This window comes from Cydia splendana, chromosome 14 (assembly GCF_910591565.1).
Source record: "Cydia splendana chromosome 14, ilCydSple1.2, whole genome shotgun sequence".
NCBI lineage: Eukaryota > Metazoa > Arthropoda > Insecta > Lepidoptera > Tortricidae > Cydia > Cydia splendana.
The window spans coordinates 15,478,212-15,492,814 of record NC_085973.1 but is presented as its reverse complement, the minus strand read 5'-3'; positions in this window follow the sequence as shown (position 1 = coordinate 15,492,814).

The window sequence follows — 14,603 nt, the reverse complement described above, 5'->3', positions numbered from 1 at the left end:
AAATACATGTAACTTTCGAAAAAAACAAAACAACGTTTGTCTGACAAATACAATCATACACGTATAATACCTGTTTTATACTGTGTATTTTACATGTTTATTTAATAATTACTTGTCTTGTCATTCTGTCATGCCTTTGACGCAAAATTGACTTCACGTTCATGTTACATGTCACATAGATGACATAGAGCATAGATTAACGATTCCAATTTATAAGTATTTCGTCATAATTGATAATTTCAACCTCTTTAGTTAACTGATAGCGAAATATAGTCTGAGCGGGATGAAAAGTCACCTGTTTGTATGAGAGCCAATACGTTCCGAGTCACTATTCATAATATAATATAATAATGCGAAAAATACAATGTATTTTACACGTAAAAAACTTAAACTTGCGAAAGATTCAATCGAAGATCCGCAAGGAAAGATACTGTATTTTATTGAAAAATACAGGGGCCTTTGAAAGATACATGTATCTTTCATGTAATTTTCATCGCTACTTGTAGGTAATCTTTGACGCCCTCGTTCAACACGAGTACGAAGTTTAAAATCCTAAGTTATACGGATTTCATTTAGCGTTTAGTTTCTTTAAAACTAAACTGAGAAACAGGAACTTTGCTAAGTTGTAGCATTACGTGCGAAAACCCCACCTCTTGTCTGTGTATGATATGGGGCCTTCGCCCACGGCCTCGCAAGGGAGGTCTCGCAAAGCCAACCTTTTTATTACCTTGGGAAAACGCATTGAAAAGGGCCTCGCACATGTGGTTTTCGCCCACATAACGATCCTGGCCGCGTGTTAACATGCCAATTGTTAAAGCTCCGTAGCGATCGAAACGCAACTGTCACTGTCGCACTACGGCACTAATATGGAAGAGTGATAGAGAGACACAAAGCGTTTCGTTGTCGTAGCGATAGCGATTGTCACCTTGGCTAGGCCGGCTGACCTAATTTTTACTGAGGTTCGAACCCCCACAATATTTGACCACCATCAGACGTGGCTCACTCTGTGATTTCGTCGCATCGCTACAAGTACAAGCGGCCCACACCAGTTTTGGTATCTAGCAGCAGTAGTAGTTGCCGCGCACTGCTACGGAACGGACGCCTGCTAGCACTTGCGCCACCTTGCGGTCATATCTGTCGTAATAGGCGCGTTTTGTTAGAGAGTGAACCTTCTGTACTATACTATTATTTATTTTGTGCCACCACACACATATGAAAGGTTAAGGGCGTCCGCTAGATGGCGCGAGTGCATTAAGCGGGCGCACGCAGGTGCCATTGTAGGTAAAATGCGTCGCACGCGTCGGCCACCGCGAACCACGTTCGACGTGTTGCCTCTGTGTCACACTTGTAAATTCGTACGTAAGTGTGACAGGGAGGCAACACGTCAAACGTGGTTCGCGGTAGGCCCTCAATAGGCGGTGCTCATATTTTCTTATATACTGGGTCAAGCAGATCTTGTCAGTAGAAAAAGGCGGCAAATTTGAAAAATGTAGGCGCGAAAGGATATCGTCCCATAGAAAATTTGAATTTCGCGCCTTTTTTAGGGTTCCGTACCTCAAAAGGGAAAAACGGAACCCTTATAGGATCACTCGTGCGTCTGTCTGTCTGTCTGTCTGTCTGTCTGTCTGTCTGTCTGTCTGTCTGTCCGTCTGTCACAGCCGATTTTCTCCGGAACTACTGGACCAATCAAGTTGAAATTTGGTACACATATGTAAGTTTGTGACCCGAATACGCACATGTAACGTAAACAAATGAATTTTAAACATGGGGGCCACTTTTGGGGGGTAAATGAAAAAATGAAAAAAAAAATTTTTCAAACTATATCATGTTACATATCAAATGAAAGAGCTTATTGTAAGGATTTCAAATACTTTTTTTTTATAATTTTCGAATCAACAGTTTAGAAGTTATTCAAGAAAATAGGCAAAAAATGACCATTCCCCCCCCCCTTATCTCCGAAACTACTAGGTCTAAAATTTTGAAAAAAATACATAAAATAGGTCTATACCTATAGATGACAGGAAAACCTATTAGAAATGTACAGTCAAGCGTGAGTCGGACTTAATTACAGTTTTTAATCCGACCCCTACGGATTTTTTAAAGAGATTTCACTCACGTTTCACATAAAAAATACATTGTTAACAGTGCCGGATTACTTAGAGTAGTAGTTTTCTTAGAGTAATTGGTGATAATTTTCTGATAAGATAATCATTTTAAATATTTAACGGTCTTACCTACTTACGAGTAATTGTAAGGTCAAATTAAAAATACTGTTTAAAAAAAATGTTAAATTGAGAGCTAGCTTAAAGTTTTTTGTACTCGTCGACTTTAATGGTTGAATTAATAAAGACTTTGTAACCAATAAGCAAAACAAGCACGTGCTTACGGCACCACGTTCAGGGAGGGCACCAAAATGCCCGGTTGAAAAAGGTGAACAAATTTTAAAATTAGGGACAGACACATCGTTTTTACCACACGATTGGCGCGTAATTCTTTGGGAAACAATCGGTAGCAGTAGAAGAGTCGTGATTACATGCATAGATTCGATTTCAACCCACTCTTTTGCGGTTCGGCGTTAGGTCTTATGCGAGGCCTTCTGCCTTACGGCAAAGTTGATCTTCTGCCTTAATTACACTTGGGCGTGGATCCAAATCCAAGCTTTCCTCTTTCGCAGCTGGGCCTACTGCCTTTCTCACACTTCGCCAATTCAATTCCAAGCTCTCTGCTTTCTTGCATATTTTATGCATGAAAACAACCTCGCTGAGACCCTTAAATATCGAGCCCTATGTGAAGCTAGGCTGATAGAAAACTGTCCCATCCCTTCTCTGTATGAAATCCTGGATTCGCGCCTGGTTGGGACTAAAATTAAAATTGCGTTTTTATATCGAAAAATTTTCGCGCTCGCTTCGCTCGCGTTTTCAATTACTTTATAAGGATATATGATAAAGGTGACATTCGGGTGGCGACTGCAGCAACATTACTCTGTTGCAACATTACTGCTGCAGTACTGTCAACTTCCGTGATAAAATGATGTGACTGATTTCCATACTAAAAGTAAAAATGTACAACTGTCTATCATATTGCGTTTTTATATCGAAAATTTTCCGCGCTCGCTTCGCTCGCGTTTCTATTACTTTCTACGCTATGATAAAGGTGACATTCGGGTAGCGACTGCAACAGCATTAGGTACTCTGTTGCAACATTACTGCTGCGGCACTGTCAATTTTCGTGATAAAATGATGTGACTGATTTCCATTCTCAGCTGTAATGCGGCAATGAACTTCTCTCAATTTACCAAAAAATCAATGTAATCTTGATGACCCTAGGGAGAGGGGGCACCTAGAAATGCTTAGGGCATCAAAATATCTTAATCCGGCACTGATTGTTAAAAATTGTGTAATATACGGAACCCTTGGAACGCGAGTCCGACTCGCACTTGGCCGGTTTTTTACTGACAAGATCTGCTTGACCAGCTATACCACATCGGTCGCAAACAAGCATATGGCCCCGCCTGATGGTAAGCACTCGCCGTAGTCTATGGACGCCTGCAACTCCAGAGGTGTTACATGCGCGTTGCCGACCCTCTAAAAACGTGTACACTCCTTTTTAGGGTTCCGTACCTCAAAAGGAAAAAACGGAACCCTTATACGATCACTCGTGCGTCTGTCTGTCCGTCCGTCTGTCACAGCCCATTTTCTCCAAAACTACTGTACCAATTAAGTTGAAATTTGGTACACATATGCAAGTCTGTGACCCAAAGACGGACATGTAATGAAAACAAATGAATTTTAAATATAGGGGGCACTTTTGGGGGCAAAATGAGAAAATTAAAAAACAAAGTTTTGCAAACCATATCGTGTTACATATTAAATGAAAGGGCTTATTTTAAGGAAGTCAAATATATTTTTTTTATAATATTATGATAAATAATTTAGAAGTTATTTAAGACTATAGGCAAAAAATGACCATCCCCCCCCCCCCTTAACTCCGAAACTACTGGGTCTAAAATTTTGAAAAAATACACATAATAGTTCTTCACCTCTAGATGACAGGAAAACCTATTAGAAAACTACAGTCAAGCGCGTGTCGGACTTAAAAAAAAAAACGCGGTTGGGCTGTTTTAGGTACACAGCCGTTATGGTTTACGTGAAACGTGGTGTGGACAGCTATTGCGATGGCCGAAGGCCAAGCTACGCGTGGGGCCGAAGGCCCGAAGCGTCCCGCAGAGGCTGATAAAAACGCGCGGCCGAAGGCCGAGTTGCGGGAGGTTTGTGCTCAAACAGAGAACAGTTATTAGTATACAAGTGTCTGCATGAATGCGAAGGTCGAAGTCCCTGAAGGCCCGGAGCCTCCGACATGTGCATGCTTCCTGCAAAGAAGATCGTCGATTTTGTTCTATCTATTTATCTTTTGTTAAGCGATTGGGCCCGCTCTATGAAATCGGACGCACATTTAATATAATTATGAAACGAATCGTTATAATTTCTAGGATTAAGGTGAAAACAGAACAGAATCACCATATGTATAATGGAAATTTTGGTAAATCCTGAGTTAAAACTAGAACCAGAGAAAAAGGTTTTTATAATTTTTAAATAACTAGGTAGTGTAGAAGTTATTTAAGAAAATAGGCAAAAATTACCAGATAAAAGAGGGGGCTTTATCTCCGTAACTGCTGGGAGTAAATCTTGGAAAAAAGCACGAAAAATAGTTATTTACCTATAGATTACTGCGCCTCCACGAAAGCTCGAATGATGAGCTGTAGGAGGTTAGTGCTCAAACATATAACAAATAATTGGTTTAAGTAACTAAATGAGCGGGCCGAACTGCTGTGTCAGACGTATATATTTGTTATCTTGAAATAACAGAGGTATACACCTAACCAACGCAAAAATAATGTAGGCACTATGTTTTACTTAATACTTGAACTAAATAAAAATAAAAGGGTTAGTTTAGAACAAATTTACTAAAGTTATTGCGTAACTTGTCTGATAGATCAGTTAAAAACATGGAAATGGGCTGTGCCCTTGCCAGCCGTGTGTTCCAAGTTGTAAGAACTTCGCTTTGCTCGCTCGTTCGAAAATGTGTGTAGTACGGAACCCTTGGGACGCGAGTTTGACTCGCACTTGACCGGTTTTTTGAAGAACCCCATACCCTTGCTCCTTGAGAAAACCGAGCAGGCAGCGATTGATTTTTATTTTATTTTATTTATTCATTCAAAATTTATACAGTTAAGTATATTGATAATAAATAAATGTATTATTCAAATATACAGTAATGCCGTCTACAAATTTATAAAAGGAATTGTGTTATTACAAGGTTCTTTATATTATAATTGGGGTCTTTGTTTAATTTTCTAAAGTATTTTTCGCATTGAATAAATCTTTTTTAATATTACATTTATTATGACGATTCATTCGTCCATGAAAACTCCTCGAGCAGGCGAAAGACAGAAAAATTGTGGAATCTTGAGCGTTGCGAGGGTTTCAAGGTACCTATGCTCCGCTGGTCGCTCACCACTGATGCAGTGTACATAAGTGTGTAGTTAAAATTTTATTTATATGTATGTTAGTCTATAAGGTATTTGCAATAATTATGGGCCTTGATGCCTGAAGCAAAATTTAAGCAAACAGAAGAACAGAGTCGCGGGTACAGCTCATATAACCCTTAATGTATAAAATTCCCTAAATATTATATTAAATTCAGATTTATACGAAATTGGCCGCCTAGCTTATGAGGGAGACCAATTTATAAAATAAATTATCTTTCACCCCTTGGATTGGATTTGTAAAAGTGGCTGCACTGGAAATTTCGCATTTACATGAAATATATCATTTTAAATTTGCGTCCAATCTTTTTCGAATTAACATAAAATTCAAATGTTATATTTTTGGAAAATGTACCTATGTTTCAAAATATAGCTTACCTAGCAGAATTGTAATGTGATTTTATTGCAAAAAGTATCTATAATAGAAAAAAACTTTATCCTCTCAGAAAGACGGTTAAAAATAAAGCCTGTATATGTATAAAAAGCAAATTAAAAAAAATAGCTTTAATAAATATTTATATAATATTTGCGTAAGTATTTATTTTTGCGGTGGGTAGGAGCAAAAATTACATGCAATAATACGCCTAGTCTAGGTATGACGCGTTGATTCACTTGACTCAGCACTGATTGACTAGCACGTTATTATTTCCGCGGATTAGCCAAGCAATATTATTGTTTTAATTCCACTTTACAATTACACTGTCTTACTATTATCTACGTCAATATAAAACAATATTCTCTGTAACTTTACAAAGTGTTCCTTGGAAGAGTAGTTAGTTGCCTGACATTTTGAGGATGGTGGTGGGGTAGTGTGTTGACTGTGTGGAACCCGCATTAGAGCTTTACATATTCCTATCTAAAAATAACTATTTTCCAACTGGCAATAAATATTGAGTCATTGTGTCCATTACAATAAATCGTATGCTTCTGCGACCTTAAAAAAAACCAAGATGAAAAAAAATTAAACTTATAATCAAGAAAACACTTAAAGCAAACCTAACTTACATGTCAACTCGTTTACCACCATAATAAACTATACACAAACAACAAAACCAAGTACGGAATTACAAACGCCACCCCACAACCGCCAAAACAACTCGGTTTAAACAAACAGTACAGAAAAAAGCAAATATTGATACTTAACAATATTTACACACACACTAAAGTGCTCCATAAAAATACAAGAATATAGCTCTTCGTAATTAAATATTGGCGAATACCGCATAAAAGGATAATGCTTGAAATGAAAAATAATAATAATTGTGATCATCATGAAATACCAGAGAGGGTCTAACTAGTTTTGATAAACTGTTTTATATGACTGGAAATTGACAGCGAATAAAACGGTGCAGACACAGCCGAAGAGACCGTAGCATATGCAGCCGACGCCAATGAGGATGGAAATGGAACCAAGTTTCACGGGAATACAGTAGAGGCAGGGCAGTGGTCGTGTACATTCAGCGCACGTATCGGCCAAAATTCTGTGTGGTCCCTGAAGAAGAAATCACTGTCTCTTCCCCAAGAATTGCCCATTTTTGAAAAAAGTATCACATGGAGATCATCATAAGGTATGTGTTTTAGGCTCCGTTCTTCCGTTTCTTCGCCTTTTTATTTTGGAGATAGTTTTTTCTATTTTTGTTGTAAACATCTAAGACGTGGTCTTTTTGCAATCATTTTAATTGCTATTGAAACATTTTACAAATAAACAATAATCTTCTATAGGTTTACTGTCTTGTGATATCTTGTTTGACTCCTGACATAATTGACACGTTTATATGTAGGTATTATAATAAAAATGTGTTGTCAGAATTAAAATTATGTAAAACGTTTTTAGAGTTAGACCAAGAAAAGTCTGCAACGATTTTGATAGCATACGCAATGCAAGCGTTATTTATACATCAAAATTTCATAAAATGTGACGTTTAAAATAACACTTGTACTGCCTGTGCTATCAAAATCGTCGCATGTCTTGGTCTAACCGTGTAAATTACTATCATACTTCAGATTTAGATGTGCGACGAGCGAATTATGCACCTGGAATGCGCTACGAGTAATACAATCAATATAGTTGGTCAGTAAATAAGAACGAAAAAAAACTATAGGTACTAATTTTCTTCTTTCATTTTAATTCTTTCATTCTTTTGGGTGCTAATACCTAGTGCTAGTGTAAGACAAATATAGTATGATTCTATCTGTCTATGTTTGAAATGTGAGTAATGAGACAGTCCTTTGACAAACTATATTCTACTCGTAACAGATTTTATTCATATGCTGTTCCGGTACTCACGAATCTCACGATGATGCGTTGATTCATAAGTCATAAGACTCCATTTTACTAAAAAATATTTTTATAGAAAAAATAGGACAAGAACTAACATCAAAGCAATAGATTATTTTCAGATAATACTCGCAGAGCACCCATGCATAATTTTACGGAAAAATACTCGCACTTTTAATGCGAACTCGTGTTTCTTGTGATATTTCGCAAGGATAATGGCCGCCTCTCTACGCCGTAACAGCCATTGCAAAGCCAGTTTGAATTTGTAATTTGTTGCGCTAAGAATACGGTTGATAATTGAATGAGTTTCCGAATGGCTGATACTGCTGTTATGCGTGCCAGGGTACATTGGCTCGCCTAATGGGTTTTGTCACGGTGAATATTAAGATTAACCTATTTAAACCAGGTTAATGTTAACGAAATATATTTGAATGATTAAGAATCTTGAATGGATTCATAATTCGCCGGAGACCTTTCGAATGATCTATTGAGAGCTACAACAGTAAAGTTAATTAAATTAGGCACGGAAGAAAATTTTAAAAGGTTTATTTTATGTCGTACCATCTCTACCGGAGCTTTTAATATAAAGCGGAGCGGGTAATACTTTGCTACGGGGTACCGGCGGTACCGCTACTAAATATACGACTTATACGAGTATCGATATCATGCTAGTTCACAGTTCACACTCGAACTAATTACGCGGAAAATTTAGTTGCAATTGAGACTTTGGATTTGTGTAGCTACTTTACTAATTACAACAACATTATCCCCGTAATTGGTACGAGTATGAATCATCTCTGATTGATGATAAATAGTTGTGATGCTACATTCTAACTATTTCATATTAAACGTTCTACCATAAGGACATTAGGTATAGTCAGACCGTGAAAAGTCTGCAGCGGATTTGATGCCCACGCAGTGCAAGTGTCATTTTAAACGTCAAACTTCTATGAAATTATGACGTATGAATAACACTTACACTGCGTGGGCTATCAAATCCGCTGCAGACTTTTATTGGTGCGACTATAGGTCCGTAGGTACGTACCTCCCATTCAACTTATTATTAAGTAATTTAATTTAATTTAATTTCATTCGTTGAACGATTCGATAATAGAGCGTAATGTTGAATCTAAAGTACACTGATTAAATTCAATTAAGCTTTGTTCGAGGCAGAGTAGAGAACCATGTTTGCCGTGTTGCATCCACATTTAGGATCCACTAATTATGGCTATCGCCTAATCATTGCCTGAATGCGTTCTCTAAACTAGCAGGGACACAATAATGAACTACAAGTGTGTTAGAGCACGTCTACACCGCCTGTACGGTTACCATCAGTTTTTCACTGACATAAACGCCGTCGAGAACGTAATTTACTTTCTATACATCTCGCTCGCACTCGCATATTAGTGCAAACGGGACGTATAGAAAGTAAATTACGTTCTCGACGGCGTTTATGTCAGTGACAAACTGATGGTAACCGTACTGGTCTACATACAGCAGACAGATCGACAGAGACAGGCCATAAAAGCTCCTTTGAGCCTTTTGTTGTACAGAATCTTAAAAAACACTATTTGTGTCAGATCTGACTCATTGATTTTTAATCTGGTAAATAAATTAATAGAGTCTGTGTGGTAAGTAAGAGAAGAGTCGTGGAATGTACGGGGCCACGTTCCACGACTCTTCTCTTTCCGAACATACTCTAGCCACAGCAAACCAATATCATCAAACCAAAAATCGGCTTCCCAGCATTTTTTACCGACTTCTATATTTTAAGAGGTGTTTCTCAATTCGGTTGTATGTTTTTTAACGTATTAAAAACATTAAAAAGCTAGCCTTCGCTAACGAACTCAATATTATAGTGAGCACACACTACATACCTACCTAAATAATTCGAACGTATAACAGAATATAAAATAGGTAACTATTATACTCAAAGAGCGTTAGCACGGAATACCGACCGAATGGGATGAATGGAATGAATGGAACACAGCAATTAATTGGCGAATGATTCGGCATAATTCCGAACTAAATTCGACTAAAATTTCGATTGATCTAGCCTGTCCAAATTACGGGAATCGAGGCAATTGTGGCGGCTACAGGAATTATTGCCTGCGTTTCTATTCGCTAAGCGTTCTGTATTCAATTGTTAGATCCTTAGTGATTGGTGACTGGAGAGATTCATGAGGTCTCGTAACCAGGAGCCGTAGCCAAGATGATAACCACGAGACGGATGACGGATGGGTATAGTCGTACGGTTTTTAAATGTCGGAATCCACTTGAGAGATTCCCTGACGATGAATGACATTGTTTTCTTTTGTTAAACCAAACCGCTAATTACGTGTGAAAAACAATTGTAGTGCATATTTGTGAAAATTGTGCATTTGTTTTCCATCGTATTTTCTCGGAAACATTCGTATTTGTCATGCTACTTCAGTCAACATCAGTACTTTTTGTACCGAGACTGACTGAAATAGCAAGACACGTTCGTTTAGTGGTCCTAGTTAGTGGTAGTCTTTACTATCCTGACTGTAAGCTTTGATAACAGCAACGATGATTTGAGGGCATATGTCGGTCAGGAGATAGCTAACGGAATATTAGTCAGCGCCATTGTATTCCACTCTGGCTTCAGTGTTTCACGTTTCACGTGGACGCTGTTTGATTTGATCATATAAATCATACTGCTTTTTAGTCAAACAATGTTAAGGGCGAGCAATGTACAGCGAACTGTCATTGTCAATAGGCAATTGTCACGGTGGTGAAACAGGAGCAAATACGGATATGATGGCCATTCTTGTCTACGTGACAGCGTGATAAAACGGCGTCCGTCACTTTCTATCCCGCGGTGTTAATCCATATTAGGTAAGCCTGCAGGTGCCCTTTGACTTGATATGATGATTTTTAATCCTGAGCTTTGGATCCAAAGAGTAGTATATTTTGAATCCTAAAAGTTGAATATTATATTTACTTGTTAGGTAAGTTTTCCACATGATCTCCTTCGCTGAAGCTTTTGTTTGAATCGGCAAACTCCGCATTATAAGGACGCGCTTAAGTACCTTTAGCGCAGAGAAAACAGCCTATTCAGTAAAACTGCGATAAACCCCCAGTCTTCAAACTAAGGCATACGAGCCACATACGGCCCACGAGCCAAGCGAGAAAGCAAAAGCCAAAATTTACACAATCTCAATTTTATCATTATCAATTTTAAAATGTAAAAGCTAATTTTAAGAAAATAGAAAATGTGTATAGGTTATTGTTATTATTTAAACAGATTATTTTTTATCTGGCCAGCAAAAAGGAAGCGGACTTGACAGTGGCCTTCGGGTCAAGAAGTTTGGAGTCCCGCCTTTTAGCCACGGCTCGCAAAAGGTGCCTCGGATTCGATCGGTAACTTGATCCCAAGTTGTGGCGCAGGCACTTTCCTGTACGAAAACGATTACCATCTTACGTTCCAACTCAGAGGGGAACTAGGCGGACTAAGCCTTATCTCATCATTGGAATTAGTTCAATTTCTTCACGATGTTCTTTGATTTGATTACCAAATGATATTTAGATATTTCAAAAAAACTCATTGATATTTTGTGTTGTGTTTCACCGCACTGTCTACGGACAGCTGATTCATTGCTTGAAAATGGAGACCAGATTCTCCGATTTACAGTTTGTATATATAGGTACAGTACCTATCAAGCAGTGTAAGACATAAAAATGAATCTAAAGAAGTACAATATCGCTTGACAGCAAATACAAAAAAAAAACATTTAATATGCTTTACGAATGAAATGATAAATAATTTCAATTATAAACAAAACTCATTGGTCTGCAATTTCTGGTATTCGGCACTCGAAGTGTGCTCGTTGGAATACGGAGTTCTTTGTAAATCCTGAGCCAAAAGTATCGCGATCTCCGACCGGGGTGCAATTCGAACGTAATCTAAATTCAATTTCATCTCATTTTGATTCTTAGTGCGAGCAATATAAACGACTAAGGGCCAGGTTGCACTAACCATAATTAACGAGCTAATCATCACTCAGTACTAAACTACTTATGAAATTTTCATACAGTAAACTTTAGCTTTGTCGTGCAAATATACATTTTTTCCCTGAAATTTTTGGCCCATGAAGAAATTAACGGCCTTTCAGCCTCGTCCGACGTGACGTTAGGGCATTTATTTTTGCGTCTCTTCGCTTCCTACTGGGTAGAATATGTGATAGGGTCACCGCTAGGGATTGCAATCCGGTCCGGCGGATCCGGTAATCCGGCCGGATCCGGCACGTTTTAGGAGCTACCGGATCCGGTTGAAATCACCGGATCCGGACCGGATCCGGGAAAATAGAAAAAAAGACCGCACGCAGCACCCACTGCGCGTTTTAGGTGAGATAAAGGCGATGGATAGAAGAAAGAAGTTAAACAGAAAAAAGAACGAATAAAAAAATCCAAATTTAGTAAAATAAGAAGATATTTCATATGACGATGATTGAGAACAGAAGAGGATTTCCTCTTCTTTCATGTTGGTGGCACGAATCGGCACGATACGACGATTACGTAAATAATTAGAAGTAAAAATTAAAGGATGGAGATGCCACGGAAGGCATTTGTAACGACCGGTCTGGCCTAGTGAGTAGTGACCATTCAGTGACCCTGCCTATGAAGCCGATGGTCCTGGGTTTGAATACCGGTAAGGGCATTTATTTGTGTGATGAACACAGATATTTGTTCCTGAGTTATGGGTGTTTTTCTATGTATTTATCAATATACTATACGTATATATATCGTCGCCTAGTAGTACTACCTAGAGCTAGCTAGTACCCATATACAAGCTTTGCTTGGTTTGGGGCTACGAGTAGGTCGATCTGTATAAAATTGTCCCCAAATATTTATTCATGAATTACTTATTTATTTGTGATTTAGGCTATAAAACTATTTTCACGGATAAAAAATGAAAGCAAGATAATATTGGAGCGCATTTCATACAATTTTGGTTAAAATTAAAATATTTTGGTACTAGAATGGATGTCAGCGTTACAAATACTTCCATCAAAGAACAGTTACGAAAACTTGTCCTTTCAAGGAGTTCCATTTCCCATGCCATAATTATCCCATTAACAGGCTTTGGAATCTAATCAAATTTATATTTTTATTGTAAACGTATAAATTTGAGCAGAATGTGAATGATTAAATATAATAAAATTAATAAATGACTTAGATTTCAAATTTTATTTTTAAATTGAGTTTGACTATGTGACACTTTTTAATACTTAGTTTTATTTTATTGTTACAAAGTTATTTCTTATTAACTTCAAATTGTTGTTTTATGAATACATTTGTAAAAATACCCTTTGTTTCTCATATAAGGCATAAAACTTGAAAAATATGTAATTTTATTAACTTTAATATCCCTATACCTAACCGGATCCGGTCCGGCCGGATCCGGCCGGATTGAGGCCGAAATCCGGCCGGATCCGGCCGGATTGAAAATCAATCCGGTTTGCAATCCCTAGTCACCGCTAACTACATTTTGACATCATTGGGTAATTTACCAATATTGCCAATACCTAGTACGTCGCCGAATTCAAAGAATGAAATTGACAGGCATTACTTGCGTGCGCTGCGGTGAACGACTCACAGGCCTATTCGGATTTCGAGATAATCACAAGATCTTGAGACGATTTAGAGATCAACTAGATCTGCATTAGATATCGACTAGATGTGACTTGGATATCTAAGTCATAACTTGCCGAACTCGTTCAAGAGGACCTCCAGAATCGCGGAAACGTCAAATTTGACATATCTATCTTACAAATATCTTTAAATTATCCGTATCGTAACTTGTTGAAGTCTAGTAGAAATCTAATTCATTTTCCGAATCGAGCCGTCAGTGTCATTGCGCAATAAAATTAGTACCTGATCTAAAAATTAAATCAAACAACAAAGTCGAATTTGAGAAGTTCGAAAGGCGTCCGGGATGCATGCATGATACAGGAAAAGAATAAGAAAGGTAAGAGTTTGCACTGAAATACTAGGAGGTATTATTGAAAAATGTTTGTGACGAATTTGTGCTGCCGACTTATCTCGTGGTTCAAAGCATGTTCGAAGCTATGATAAGAGATCTTAAAGTAGGTACGCTTTTGAAATGTTATTCTTTACAGAACTGATGTGGAGCTTCAATTAAAATTCAATTCTGTAGAGATATTTGATTAGCATTTATTCATCGGTAATGTATATTAATTACTACAACATAAAAAAAAAAAAAACAATTTCTCCACTTTATTGACACTAACTAGGTATCACTTTTTTTCTGATTGGGTATAAAACAAATGACAAATGGGTAAGAATTTTTATCTTGAGATTTGCAAAAAATAAAGATCTAACTTGTAACATCCAGTCTTCTGGGATTATTCCAAGGATTTGCTTTTTATAAATATTGATTCCTAGTTGTCTTAAAGTTTTCGACCGTTTACCGATAGTTTTTAGGGTTCCGTATTTTCTGTAGTAACCCTATACTTTAAACAAGGTACCTAATAAGTATATATTGAAATCATCAACGTCATGTTTGTCGGATGAAACACATAAGGTGTGGTACTAGTGCTCTACGTGGTTCCAGTACATGTCATCTTGAAACTTAAGTCATTCGGCGCGATTCGGGAAATGATTTAGAGATTCGCTAGATATGAAATAGTAAAGATATGTGACGTTCCACGGCAAAAGGTACCTTATGGTGGCTGGCGCTTACGCTATTATTAACGCTGCTTCAATATTCAGCCGGGGCAATGGTACCTTTTGCCG